Source organism: Hyperolius riggenbachi, chromosome 11 (genome assembly GCF_040937935.1).
Source record: "Hyperolius riggenbachi isolate aHypRig1 chromosome 11, aHypRig1.pri, whole genome shotgun sequence".
NCBI classification, from domain to species: domain Eukaryota; kingdom Metazoa; phylum Chordata; class Amphibia; order Anura; family Hyperoliidae; genus Hyperolius; species Hyperolius riggenbachi.
This window is the reverse complement of record NC_090656.1, coordinates 76835414-76850385: the sequence shown is the minus strand read 5'-3', so window position 1 is coordinate 76850385 and position 14972 is coordinate 76835414. Positions and strand designations below refer to the sequence as shown.

The window sequence follows — 14972 nt, the reverse complement described above, 5'->3', positions numbered from 1 at the left end:
ATCCAAAGTCAACTGTAGCCAGGAAAGAAAGGGGGCAGTGTGAGCTGCAGGATGCCTGCAGATATTCTGGTGTCCCAACTTGTGCCTGTCCACAGACACGGCATCAGCCCTGGTCTGAGGGGGGGGGGGGGGATTCTGGGCAGCTGTAATTCCCCCCCTGAACTGGACTATGATATACCGTATACACACACACAATTTTTAAGCAAAAAAATATTAAATAAAGCTAAATGTCCCCTTTTCTTATGATTGAAATCACTTTAAACATTCAGGAAGCAGACATTTATTTTGGTCTCATTATGCCTCCAACAGTCATTAGAAGACTTCAAATTATTGACAATGAGAGCAAGGCAGATGAGGAGTACCTTCCCATCACGCTGGGGTCACGTCAGGCTCCAGGCAGCCCAGACAGCCTGAAACAATTTATTCCAAACAGAGCAGAAACCAGTATTGATGGGTTTTATTGCAGCGCCCATAATGTTATCTGAATGGACGGATAAATGAACAGTGTGAACATGAATTCCCCTAATGGACGCTCCTCTGCATCTTCTGGAGAATGAGTCAATTCAATAACTCCATCACAATATCACAGCTCCTCCTATGAATAATTCATATAAAGGCATTTCTAATTAATAATAATTCCAAATACTGTAAAAAGTTAAAGTGTATTTCCTATTTCCATAAGATGATGCTTCAGAAAGCATTTCTTCAGATGTCAAATATTTTCACAAACAATTACGTACTCCTGACCACTTCCTGATTTCTCCTCTGAAGCTTTCCAGATCATTCAATGAGAAAGCTGCTTGCATTGCTCTCAGATGTTACCAAGATGGGATTACTTATTGAAATATTGACGTATGCATACCAGTTTCCAATCCCCATTCCCTCACTGGAATGTGTCAGTGCAGTACAGGCAGTAAAGCTGTAGGGGTGAGAAAGCATCAGACTTATAGACCAATAAAGAAATACAGGCGCCTGAGACTGGAGCTGTCTCAACTGAGACACCACACTTGACCTGAGGGAGTGGCTCACGCCGCAAAACACGTTGTCTTTCTTAACAAGTGCCCAATAAAATTTGTTTTACTTTCTCAACAAAAGGACTACTAAATCATTAAGGTATGACCCCCTTTTTCTTACCAATTAAGATAGAGCTACAGATAATCTTGCCAAACGACATTGGGCTCTATTCACAATCATTTTCCGCATGCTGAAATGCACTTGCAGTAAATTCCCGACTGAAAAAAAATGCACGCATGAACATTTACCGCATGCGTAAAATTTTACGCATTAATTATCCGCATGCATAAAAAATGCGGTAAAAGTCGGTAATTCCCACAAAGAAAAAAAGGGGGCGCCTTATTTCTGACTTAACTACCGATTTTTAATCACCTACTAATAGTTGGTGATATATTTTGCTTCCCATTGACTTAAAGAGAAACTCAGTCCAAGAATTGAACTTTATCCCAATCAGTAGCTGATACCCACTTTTAATAATTATAATAATAATAATAATAATAATAATAATAATAATTGCAGTATTTGTATAGCGCCTTTCTCCTGTCGGACTCAAAGCGCTAGCGAGGCAGCCACTAGAGCGCACTCAGTAGGCAGTAGCAGTGTTAAGGAGACTTGCCCAAGAAACTCCTTACTGAATATGTGCTGGCTTACTGGAACAGGCAGAGCCAAGATTTGAACCCAGGTCTCCTGTTTCAGAGGCAGAGCCCTTAACTATTACACCAGGGGTCCCCAACCTTTTTCGGCCCGGGGACCACTTTCTGACCAAATTTTTCTCCGGGGCCCACGGGGGGTGTAGCGTCCTAGTGGACAGCGTCGTGCACAGCGGGTTACCGGGGGGGCATAGCTAGCATAGTTGCCCCAGTATAGGGAGTTTAGTTGCCCCAGTATGGCTAGTACAGTTACCCCAGTATAGCTAGTATAGTGCCCAGTAAAGCTAATATAGTGCCCAGTATAGGTAGGTAGTGCCCCAGTATAGCTAGTATAGTGCCCAGTGTTGGTAGGTAGTGCCCCAGTATAGCTAGTAAAGTGCCCAGTATAGCTAGTATGCCCCAGTATAGGTAGTATAGTGCCCCAGTATAGTTATTATGCCCCAGTATAGCTAGTATAGTGCCTCAGTATAGCTAGTATAGTGCCCAGTTTAGCTAGTATAGTGCCCAGTTTAGCTAGTATAGTGCCCCAGTATAGCTAGTATAAGTATAGCTAGTAGTGCCCCAGTACAGCCAGTATAGTGCCCAGTATAGCCAGTATAGTGCCCCAGTATAGCAAGTATAGTGCCCCAGTATAGCTAGTAGTGCCCCAGTATAGCCAGTATAGTGCCCCAGTATAGCTAGTAGTGCCCCAGTACAGCCAGTATAGTGCCCCAGTACAGCCAGTATAGTGCCCAGTATAGCCAGTATAGTGCCCCAGTATAGCTAGTAGTGCCCCAGTACAGCCAGTATAGTGCCCAGTATAGCGCCCCAGTATAGTACCCAAGTATAGCTAGTATAGTGCCCCCCCCCCGCGGCCGCCGCTGCTGCAGTTACCTTGGCCGGCGGTGTCTTACATTCCCCTCTCTCTCTCGCCGGAGCGCGCCCCGCTGCTGCTGTGATGGAGAGGGAGGAAGCAGGAAAGAGAGAGCGGTTCCCATAGTAACAGCGCAGCTACAGGAAGCCGCTCTTTCTCTCCTGCTTTCTCCCTCTCTGTCACAGCAGCTGCAGGGCGTGCTGCTGTGACTCACACGCTGACAAGAGGGAGAGAAGGGGAATGTAAGATACCAAGCGGCCGCCAGAGATAACAGCAGCGGCGGCTGCAGAGGGGGCGGGCGGGGGCAAGAGGACAGTCCCGCGGCCCAACTGAAAGCGTCCTGCGGACCACCAGTGGGCCGCGGACCACAGGTTGGGGATTGGGGATCCCTTAGTCAGTGTTTGCCCATTGTAAAATATTTTAAATCCCTGATTTATATTCTGATTACACCATTCAGCCACTGAGAAATATATTCCTTTTCACAAACAGACCATCAGGGGGTGCTATATGACTGATATTGTGGTGAAACCCCTCCCACAAAGAAATTCTGAGTACGTACTTTTGGCAGTTTCCTGTCTGTGAACCCTGTTGCATTGTGGGAAATAGCTGTTTACAACTGCCAAAACAGCAAGCAGCAGCTACATCACTTGCCAGCAGTAAAAATGTCACCACGTGATAAATGTCAGAATATAAATCAGGGATTTAAAATATTTTACAATGGGCAAACACTGACTAAATCATTTATACATAATTATTGTAAAAATGAAGCACTTTTTTATTACATTATTTTCACTGGAGTTCCTCTTTAAAGAGACACTGAAGCGAAAAAAAATGATGATATTATGATTTGTATGTGTACTACAGCTAAGAAAAAAAACATTAAGATCAGATACATCAGTCTAATTGTTTCCAGTGCAGGAAGAGTTGAGAAACTCCAGTTGTTATCTCTATGCAAAAAAGCTATTAAAGGTGGCCATACACTGGTCGATGTGCCATTAGATCGACCAGCTGACAGATCCCTATCTGATCGAATCTGATCAGATAGGTATCGTATGGCTGCCTTTACTGCAAACAGATTGTGAATCGATTTCAGCCTGAAACCGATCACAATCTGTTCAGCTGCTCCTGCCGCCTGTCCCCCCCCCCCCCCCCCCCCGTATACATTACCTGAGGCTGGCTCCCGGGCGTCTTCTCCGCACTGCACCGCACTGCTGTTCTTGCTCCATACCGGCGCTTCCTGTGTTACTCCGTGACCAGGAAGTTCAAATAGAGCGCCCTCTATTTCAACTTCCTGGTCACCGGAGTGACACAGGAAGTATAAGCGTACACTGGGACATGCGGAAATGCGGTGCAGCGAGGAGAAGAGGACCCCGGAGCCAGCTTCAGGTAATGTATACATGCTGGATCGGGCCCGAATCGTACGCCGCAAGCGACGCGCTCCTACCGCCGGGCGATCGAGGGTAATTTCCCGCACGGCGCGATCGACGGACCGATCCGATTTCGGGAGGGAATCGGATCGGCGGGTGCGTTTAGCGCAAGCGATTGGCAGCAGATTCGATCCCAGGATCGGATCTGCTGTCGAAACCGCCGTGAATCGAGCCAGTGTATGGCCTGCTTAAGCTCTCCGACAAACTTGGTCGTGGAGAGGGCTGTTATCTGACTTTTATTATCTCAACTGTAATTAAACTGTTTACTTTTCCTCTAGCAGAGGAGATGTCATTACTTCACAGACTGCTCTGAAAGACTCATTTTGAATGCTGAGTGTTGTGTAATCTGGACATATTATAGAGTGATGCAATGTTAGAAAAAACACTATATACCTGAAAAGAAAAATATGAGAATATTTTCTTTGCTGCTAATCTTCTAGTAATTATTCATAGTACACAACCAATTCATTATATCATATATTTTTTTTCGCTTCAGTGTCTCTTTAAATGGAGTCTGGAGGCTTGAGTGCTGTGTTTGCTGGGCTTGAATTTTTTTTTTGGGACAAGTTTTTTTATGCCACTTTTTTACGCATGGTTTCGCATGTTTACTATGTAATTACACGTTTCCCAAATTTTTTTACGCATTGTTCCCGCATGCGGGAAACATGTGGAACATTTTTAGTGAATGTGGAAAAAAAAAAATGCGGAAATTATCACTGGCGGTAATATAGCGGTAAAAAAATCTCTTACGGCATGCATGATTGTGAATAGAGCCCATTGTACTCAAGCACCCCGGGTGCCTCCTAGTTCACATTGTCCAGTCATTTACCCCATTCCAGGGGTTTCCACCACCTCGGGTGGCCTTTCCAGGAGCTGTGAACTTCCGTCAACTCTCACAAAGCCAAGTGGGAACAGTACTTCCCTACATGCGCTACTGGAGTGGTTGCCTCTCCATGCAACCCGACCTTGTGAGTATAAAATTTACTTCTTGAACTTTCACAACTGAAAACCAATGATAATACACCAGATCGGGCTCCCGGTGTCCTTCTGTTTTTGTTTCACCAAAGAAAGTAAAGAATTCTGGATTACTTTTACAACAGAAACCATGTTGCCATGGTTTCTAGCAAGTTTCCAACTAGCAATAGTTATGGCAGCAGAAAGATAATAGTAGGTAGTTAACTGGTATAGTGAAGATATGCGACTTTTTTGCACTAAAATGGAGTTACCGTATTTTCGAGAGATGAACTACAGGTAAAAGTTTAAAAATACTGCATCACCATCTACTCTAATAAAGTGCCCCACAAAAAAAAAAAAAAAATATGACTGAATGCATTCTGAATCTGTCCTGAATGCACTGTGGGGCATTTGCCCAATGTTGTAAGAAAGGGATCGAGAACTTCCTATTGTGTTCTGCATTGTAAGGATAACAAACTACCAGACAAATACAACAGTGTTCGCAAATGCAACACATAGGTGTAAATGGTACCACTGGAGCGTATGTTCCATGCATTTGGAAAAACAGGACCTTAATATTGTAGCATGAAAGGATACTTAAATCACCATGATAAAATAAAAAAAAAGAGCTGCTACAAAAGCAGTAAAAATAATATGGTTAAACGTAGTCATACGCTTGATGACATTGCTCAGAACACATGGGCTGATAGGAAATCAGGGAGCTGCAATCAACTTACCATCTTGTCTCACTTTAGCTCAGACTGTACACATATTATGAGTAAAGTCAGCCAATAATGACCGCCTCAGCGGATAATCAAGGGTGTGTACGGCCCCTGACTGCCACTCTGCAAGCAATCCATCCGGCGGATCAATCTGGCCATGTGGCGGCCAATTCCTTTGTGAACCCCACCTCCTCGCCTAACACATGACGTCACATATGTGCCGCTGCTCCATTGTCCCCTCCCCCCCCCACACACACAGCAACAGAATGTGTGGTCAGCTATACAGCTGACCCTTGTCTGTACAGGCCCTCCCAGCAATGTCTCCTAGGGGGATCAGGTCCCGATCTGACGGCGACATAATTCAAAGGTGTGTATGCACCTGCCAGGCAATAAACCAAATACTGTGTTGTAAAGTATTTTGAAGAGCAATGCAAGGTCTATAGGAGAGAACAAGCAGGAAAAAAAAGAACTTCGTAATTGTTAAACCTGTATGAGGCATTTTTTGGCTCCATTTACACTAAAAACTGCATTTGTGTCATCGTGTGTGCTTTTTGGGAACAGGCCCAAATGTCATTTGTCAGGGTGCGTTCATACACAAGCAGTGAAAAATGCCAAGTTAGTGGGCATTTCAGTATACCTCAGTCTGTCTTGCAAAGACCTGGCAAGAATTCTGAGACATTTTGAACCATTTTTGACCTTTTCTTTTCTGTGAAATGCTTGAAAAGGCTTCAGAGCAGCAGTTTTATTTTTACTATTTGCCATTTTTAAAGTCCCTGATGTGTACACAAGCCTGCAACTACGGACCCCAATGCCCCTCCACTTACCTACTCAACATTGAGTTGCTACAGTGTCCAATAACATTCTTAAAAGGGCGCTACAGCGAAAGATTGTAACATTTAAAATATGTGAAAACATACAAATAAGAAGTACACTTTTAACAGAATAAAATGATCCATAAATTACTTTTCTCCTATGTTGCTGTTACATAGTTACATAGTTATTTTGGTTGAAAAAAGACATACGTCCATCGAGTTCAACCAGTATAAAGTACAACACCAGCCTGCTCCCTCCCTGTTGAGCCAGAGGAAGGCGAAAAAACCCTTACAAGGCATGGTCCAATTAGCCCCTAAAGGGAAAAATTCCTTCCCGACTCCAGATGGCAATCAGATAAAATCCCTGGATCAACATCATTAGGCATTACCTAGTAATTGTAGCCATGGATGTCTTTCAACGCAAGGAAAGCATCTAAGCCCCCTTTAAATGCAGGTATAGAGTTTGCCATAACGACTTCCTGTGGCAATGCATTCCACATCTTAATCACTCTTACTGTAAAGAACCCTTTCCTAAATAAATGGTTAAAACGTTTTTCCTCCATGCGCAGATCATGTCCTCTAGTCCTTTGAGAAGGCCTAGGGACAAAAAGCTCATCCGCCAAGGTATTATATTGCCCTCTGATGTATTTATACATGTTAATTAGATCCCCTCTAAGGCGTCTTTTCACTAGACTAAATAAACCCAGTTTATCTAACCTTTCTCGATAAGTGAGACCTTCCATCCCACGCATCAATTTTGTTGCTCGTCTCTGCACCTGCTCTAAAACTGCAATATCTTTTTTGTAATGTGGTGCCCAGAACTGAATTCCATATTCCAGATGTGGCCTTACTAGAGAGTTAAACAGGGGCAATATTATGCTAGCAGTTTTTATTTCCCTTTTAATGCATCCCAAAATTTTGTTAGCTTTAGCTGCAGCTGCTTGGCATTGAGTACGATTATTTAACTTGTTGTCAATGAGTACTCCTAAGTCCTTCTCCAAGTTTGATGTCCCCAACTGTATCCCATTTATTTTGTATGGTGCTAGACCATTAGTACGTCCAAAATGCATGACCTTACATTTGTCAACATTGAATTTCATCTGCCATGTATGTGCCCATATAGCCATCCTATCCAGATCCTGTTGCAATATGACACTATCTTCCTGAGAGTTGATGATTCTGCACAATTTTGTATCATCTGCAAAAATAGCAACATTGCTCACTACTGCATCTACTAGGTCATTAATAAATAAATTGAAGAGCACTGGACCCAGAACAGACCCCTGTGGGACCCCACTGCTAACAGTCTCCCATTTTGAGTACGATCCATTGACCACAACTCTTTGTTTTCTGTCCATTAGCCAGTTCCCTATCCATGAACACAGACTCTTCCCCAGTCCTTGCATCCTCAACTTTTGCACCAGACTTTTGTGGGGAACAGTGTCGAAGGCCTTTGCAAAGTCCAAGTATATCACATCTACAGCATTCCCAATATCCATATTAGCATTCACTACCTCATAAAAGCTGAGCATGTTAGTCAAACAGGACCTGTCTTTAGTAAACCCATGTTGATGCTGAGAAATAAGATTATTTTCTACTATGAAGTCATGTATAGTATCTCTTAGTAACCCCTCAAATAGTTTGCATACAACTGATGTTAAACTTACAGGTCTATAATTTCCTGGATCAGATTTTTTGCCCTTCTTAAATAATAGGAAAACGTGGGCTGTACGCCAATCCACTGGGACTCTGCCAGTTGCAAGAGAGTCACAAAAGATAAGATAAAGGGGTTTATCTATAACTGAACTTAATTCCCTTAGGACCCGAGGATGCATGCCATCCAGGCCAGGTGCCTTGTCTATTTTTAATTTATTTAGTGTTGCCTTCACTTCTTCCTGCGTTAAGTATTTAATATTACAGTTAGAAGATTGAGACTCTTCTGCCTCTGTAGTTTGCAACAGTGCTGTTTCTTTTGTGAAGACAGAAGCAAAGAAAGCATTTAATAACTCTGCCTTACCTTGGTCATCCACCATTGAGTTCCCATCCTCATCCTTTAGGAGTCCTATACAGTCAACCTTTCTTTTTTTAGAGTTAATGTACTTGTAAAACTTTTTTGGGTTAGATTTGATATCCTTAGCGATTTGTTTTTCAGCTTCAATCTTTGCCTGCCTAATTTCTTTTTTACAATTTTTATTGCACTCCTTATAATTGCTTAGTGCAGCCTCGGTCCCCTCCTGTTTTAAGACCTTATAGGCATTATTTTTCCTCTTCATTTTATCTTTAACCTTTCTATTCATCCATAGAGGCCTTTTTTTATTCCTAGACATTTTGTTTCCATATGGGATATACATACTACAGTATTGATTGAGTATAAGTTTAAAAGCTTGCCATTTCCCTTCAGTGTCTTCCCCTTGTAGTACATTATCCCAGTTCACCAAACTTAGTGCCTGCCTAATTTGATTGAACTTTGCTTTTCTAAAATTCATAGTTTTAGTGGTCCCGCTGCCCCGTGGCCTTTCAGTCACCAGATCAAACGTTATCATGTTGTGATCACTATTTCCCAAATGTTCTTGAACCTGCACATTTGATACATTATCTGGTCTATTAGAAATGATCAGATCCAGTAACGCATGCCCCCTAGTTGGTTCAGTTACCATTTGAGTCAAGTAATTGTCCTGTAGTGCTGCCAGAAATCTGCTGCTTTTACCAGAATGGGTAGCCTCAATACTCCAGTCAATGGCTTCAATTCATCAAGCATTACCGCATTCGGTAATGCTGAAAACAGCTGACTTAACGAAGCACTTTAGAAAATGTTAATTCATCAAAGCTGTTACCGAATGAGAAGCTGAAATGACACAGCAATGAGATAAATTACCGACATGTGCTCAACAAATGTTAATTCATCAAGGTTCCCACATTCGATAACACATTCGGTGTTTATCTCCAGCTCTCCCCTGTCGTTACAGGCTTCGAAAGCCTTCTGTGTGAATGTTTTCATGATTAGCAGGAGCAGGCAGCCAATAAAAACAGCCCCTGTTCTCCTGCAAGTGCCGCTGATAGGTCACACAGGCTTCTCCACATGAGCTTTCAGACCCCCCAAGCAGTGAGCAGAGAGAACAGGTCAAAATATATCCCCAGATTCCCTTCGGTGGTGTAACCCTTTCAGGCCCTGTTTGATAATGCAAAGATGCTGGTGGTGAAATCACCAAGCATGGCATTTGTAATGTCTCCAGGAAGTTCATCTACGTTGTGGCAAATAAATAAAATGTTAAGAAAGACTGATCGACAGATTCAGAGCAGCAGAGGCAGTATAAATAACAGTAACTATAACACCTTTACATCTAAAGGGATGTCTGGATGCCTTCTATTGTTATCAGCTTGTAACCACACACGGACATTCCAAGCTGCTCTGCACCACTCTGCTGTTATCGAACAGCCTTTGATGAATTGAAGCCTAGTAGTTCGGTAACTTTACGAACCTCTACCACACATGGGAAAATATTGATGAATTAGCACAGTGAAGTGTAAAATACCGAATGCGGTATTTTAAGGACTGGGGTTTTGTTATCGAACACCCTTTGATGAATTGAAGCCAATGTCTGGAAAGTTGAAGTCGCCCATAATTATGACCTCATTTTTACCTGCAGCTTTTTCAATCTGCTGTAGTAATCGCAGTTCTGCAGCTTCATTAATAAGAGGTGGCCTGTAGCATACCCCAATAAGCAATTGGCAACTTTTATTTCCACCATGAATATTTACCCAAACGGACTCCACATCTTCGCAATCTTCCTCCATCTCATCGTTGAGGACAGCTGTAAGAGAATTCTTAACAAAGAGACAAACCCCTCCACCTTTTTTCCCTGTTCTATCCCTCCTAAACACATTGTATCCTTTTAAATTAGCTATCCAGTCATAGCTTTCATCCATCCATGTCTCGGTTATTCCCACAATGTCATAGCCTTTGTCATTCAGAATGAACTCTAGTTCGTCTATTTTATTTGCAAGGCTCCGAGCATTGGTTACCATGCACTTTATATTTTTACCACCACATTTACCAATTTTGTTTACATGGGTACAATAGGTTGTATAAATCTGACAGAAGTGACAGGTTTTGGACTAGTCCATCTCTTTATAGGGGATTCTCAGGGATATATTTATTTTCAAAAGCACTTAGTGAATGGCAGTTGCTCCGTCCAACTGCCAAAAAACTGTGTAGGTAGCAGGGAGGCTAGGCAGCATCATTGTTTAAATCCTTTTTAGGGAATATCTTTATAAAGAATAAAAGCCTTGCTAAGAATCCCCTATGAAGAGATGGACTAGTCCAAAACCTGTCACTTCTGTCAGATTTCTACAACCTACTGAAAGTGACAGCAACATATGAGAAAAGTAATTTAAAGAGAACCCAAGGTGGGGTTCTAAGAATGAAATCTGTGCTCAGAGGCTGGGTCTGCTTATATTGCCCAGCCTCTGTTACTATTTCAATCACCCCAAAGTTCCCCCTGCGCACCGCTCTCCCCATAAATCATCAGCCGCGCTGCCGACACGCAGCATGTCACAGCGGGCTGTGTTTACTTTTGTCCTGTCACTCTCGCCGATCCCCCCGTCTCCTGCATAGCGCCAGTCCCCGCCCGCATTCCTTCCCTCCAATCAGCGGGGAGGGAAGGGACGCAGGCAGGGACCGGAGCTATGGAGGAGGCGGGGGTGAGGCGAGAGTGACAGGACAAAAGTAAACACAGCCCGCACAGCGCGGCTGTGATTTATGGGGGAGAACGGAGCGCAGGGGGAACTTTAGGGGGATTGAAATAGCAACAGAGGCTGGGCAATATAAGCAGACCCAGCCTCTGAGCGCAGATTTCATTCTTAGAACCCCACCTTGGGTTCTCTTTAAGGCTCATTTTACTCTAGAAAAAGTGTACTTCTTATTTGTATATGTTTGCACATATTTTACATTTTAAAATGTTTCGCTTTAGTGCACCTTTAATTGTTAAACTGTCCAAACTGTTTATAAATGTATATTGATCAGATGGTCTTGGATGCTTTCTCATGTAGATGTTGGATTGGTCAAGGTAAGTAAAGTGACTAATGTGGTCCTGATCAATGACACAATGAATCTGGTTCTTGACGTCCATGACATATGCCTAACTGGAGCACAGTGCAAATAAAATCCGGTCACCTGTCTACCTGTGGTTATATGGAATACACTGTAATTGTGACTAATGTCTTTCTAGAGTTCACTACTTCTGTGGTGTTCCAAGAGTGGTAGCTTTAAAAATCCCCATATATGCATGGTTCCTGGAAACCGGAAGTCGTCCTGCTAATCCTGACAGTGATGTAGTGGCTTGAAAATTTGAAGCTGATATCTCCAAGATTGTACTTCTGCCCTACCAAATCTAACCTCCAATCTAACCCAGCACTAACCTTCCTCCTAATCTATCCCTAACCACCCCCTCTGACCTAACACTCAACCTACCCATCTGAGCCATCCCCAATACTAACCTTTCCGTCTGACCCCTCCCCAACACTCAACCTTCCCGTCTGACCCCTCCCCAACACTCAACCTTCCCGTCTGACCCCTCCCCAACACTCAACCTTCCCGTCTGACCCCTCCCCAACACTCAACCTTCCCGTCTGACCCATCCCCAACACTCAACCTTCCCGTCTGACCCATCCCCAAACACTCAATCTTCCCGTCTGACCTATCCCAAATACTAAGCTTCCCGTCTGACCCATCCCCAATGATCAACCTTCCCGTCTGACCCATCCCCAATGATCAACCTTCCCGTCTGACCCATCCCCAATGATCAACCTTCCCGTCTGACCCATCCCCAATGATCAACCTTCCCGTCTGACCCATCCCCAATGATCAACCTTCCCGTCTGACCCATCCCCAATGATCAACCTTCCCGTCTGACCCATCCCCAATGATCAACCTTCCCGTCTGACCCATCCCCAATGATCAACCTTCCCGTCTGACCCATCCCCAATGATCAACCTTCCCGTCTGACCCATCCCCAATGATCAACCTTCCCGTCTGACCCATCCCCAATGATCAACCTTCCCGTCTGACCCATCCCCAATGATCAACCTTCCCGTCTGACCCATCCCCAATGATCAACCTTCCCGTCTGACCCATCCCCAATGATCAACCTTCCCGTCTGACCCATCCCCAATGATCAACCTTCCCGTCTGACCCATCCCCAATGATCAACCTTCCCGTCTGACCCATCCCCAATGATCAACCTTCCCGTCTGACCCATCCCCAATGATCAACCTTCCCGTCTGACCCATCCCCAATGATCAACCTTCCCGTCTGACCCATCCCCAATGATCAACCTTCCCGTCTGACCCATCCCCAATGATCAACCTTCCCGTCTGACCCATCCCCAATGATCAACCTTCCCGTCTGACCCATCCCCAATGATCAACCTTCCCGTCTGACCCATCCCCAATGATCAACCTTCCCGTCTGACCCATCCCCAATGATCAACCTTCCCGTCTGACCCATCCCCAATGATCAACCTTCCCGTCTGACCCATCCCCAAAGATCAACCTTCCCGTCTGACCCATCCCCAACGATCAACCTTCCCGTCTGACCCATCCCCAACGATCAACCTTCCCGTCTGACCCATCCCCAACGATCAACCTTCCCGTCTGACCCATCCCCAACGATCAACCTTCCCGTCTGACCCATCCCCAACGATCAACCTTCCCGTCTGACCCATCCCCAACGATCAACCTTCCCGTCTGACCCATCCCCAACGATCAACCTTCCCGTCTGACCCATCCCCGATGATCAACCTTCCCGTCTGACCCATCCCCGATGATCAACCCTCCCGTCTGACCCATCCCCGATGATCAACCTTCCCGTCTGACCCATCCCCAATGATCAACCTTCCCGTCTGACCCATCCCCAACACCAACCTTCCTGTCTGACCCACCTCCAACACTAACCTTCCCGTCTGACCCATCTCCAACACTAACCTTACTGCCTGACCTATCCTTAATCTGCCCCTCTGACCTATCCCTAACACTAGGGATAGGTCAGTAGAATATAAAACTGAATACACTCTAAAGACTAGATTCTATTCTAACTGCAATTGTGTGATTATTCATGTTTCTAGAGCTGGATGGAAGTACATCACTGGGATTCCCTGCTTCCCTGTCATATTTGCATCATTCCGCATCACACTGCCAACAAATTTAAAATTTCTGCTTCACCCATAGACTTCCAAGCATGCCTCCGCTGCATCACGATGTTGCAAAGTAGCGCGCTGTTCACTATGCGGCGTGTTGGGAATTTCCAGTGCAAAGCAATGCGGGTAATGTAGTACTGGGCCCCATAAACTTTCTTTGCCGTTGCAATTCCCTACATGCAGAAAGGGTAACACAATGCAAAGAAAGTGGCCAGGTGTAAAAGGGGCCTGGAAATAAACTCACCACCAGATAGCTTTTTGGCCCCTTTGAATCCCTTTTGATATCCTAGTGGTTCTGGGTCATCATGACCTGTCTTTGTATGACCTGTCAATGGTATGTCACAGCCATGCTAAGGGACCATTTTTTTCATGTTTCAAACTAATTTCGACTAATTTGATTGAGCTCCTATACTCAGTATAGTCGCTAAATCGCATGCAAAACACCACAGGATGAAAATTGCGCTTAGGACAAGATCGCAACGCAATCGGATTGCACTACTGGAAATGGCCACTGCCTTTTCCATTAATTTTACTGTACCCTGCGTTTTGTGATCCATTGGTGATAAGAATCAGAATGCAAAACGCAAGGTAGTGGAAAAGGGCCCTTAGTGTTTGTGTTTGCAAGTGGTGCAAGGCGCACCAAGACAATGTGGGTACCGATTTTCTCTTTGCATGACAGTGTCCATAGACAATCAGATATGAGATAATCAAATCCGGACACAATAATTGATCCATGAACCTTTACATATGATACAACCAGCCATATGTGTATTACATAACCCCTGACTGCAGCTCACAACCGCTACAGTGTGTTTCTACTATTCATAAAGACACAGATACAGTCACAAATAATTGCATACTTAACTCACCAAGAGAATGACTAGCAGGAGATGCTCATCCAGTTTCTGCTCAGGCCACAATAACCCTGTTAATGGAAGTGAGAGCTGGTTATCTCCTAGGCAGGCATAGGCTGGGGATTGGTGAGGATTTGGAAATGATGAAGGGGATCCTGCAAGTCACAGCAGCAGTAGCAGCCGTTAGTAGGTTGGGCAGGCTCTGTGTACGGAAGTGGAGCTCAGGGTTGCTGGGAAATTGAGTTTCTGCTGCAAACAGAGATGACAGCATGCTATATGACAGGCTGAGCTCTGGCGGAGGCGGGGCTGGAGAATGGGAGACACCAGTCTCTTCTGCCACAGACTGTTGGCTGGTTGGCTGGCTGGCTGGCTGGCTGCTAGTCTGCTCTCTCCATTCATTTGCTGCAATAGATGTTTGTGTCGGATTCAGCACAGCATGCAGGAGGACCAGGCAGGATTCCAGCCAAGCTGCTATTTGTAGGGTTTAAAAGGT

General features: G+C 44.5%; 1 protein-coding gene across 2 annotated transcripts in view; it reads right to left on the bottom strand.

Annotated features, from left to right (window-relative positions):
- The window catches only part of TCP11L1 (t-complex 11 like 1), a 74701-nt gene extending 60037 nt beyond the window's left edge, over positions 1-14664 (bottom strand). Inside the window, exon 1 of one of the 2 annotated variants that reach the window (XM_068259984.1) lies at positions 14495-14664. The gene's annotated coding sequence lies outside the window, so the exon portion shown is untranslated. Of the gene's footprint in view, positions 1-10508; positions 10641-14494 lie in introns of those variants that run through there. The other variant, XM_068259985.1, reaches the window with a different exon arrangement.
- Between the last annotated feature and the right edge of the window lie 308 nt (positions 14665-14972).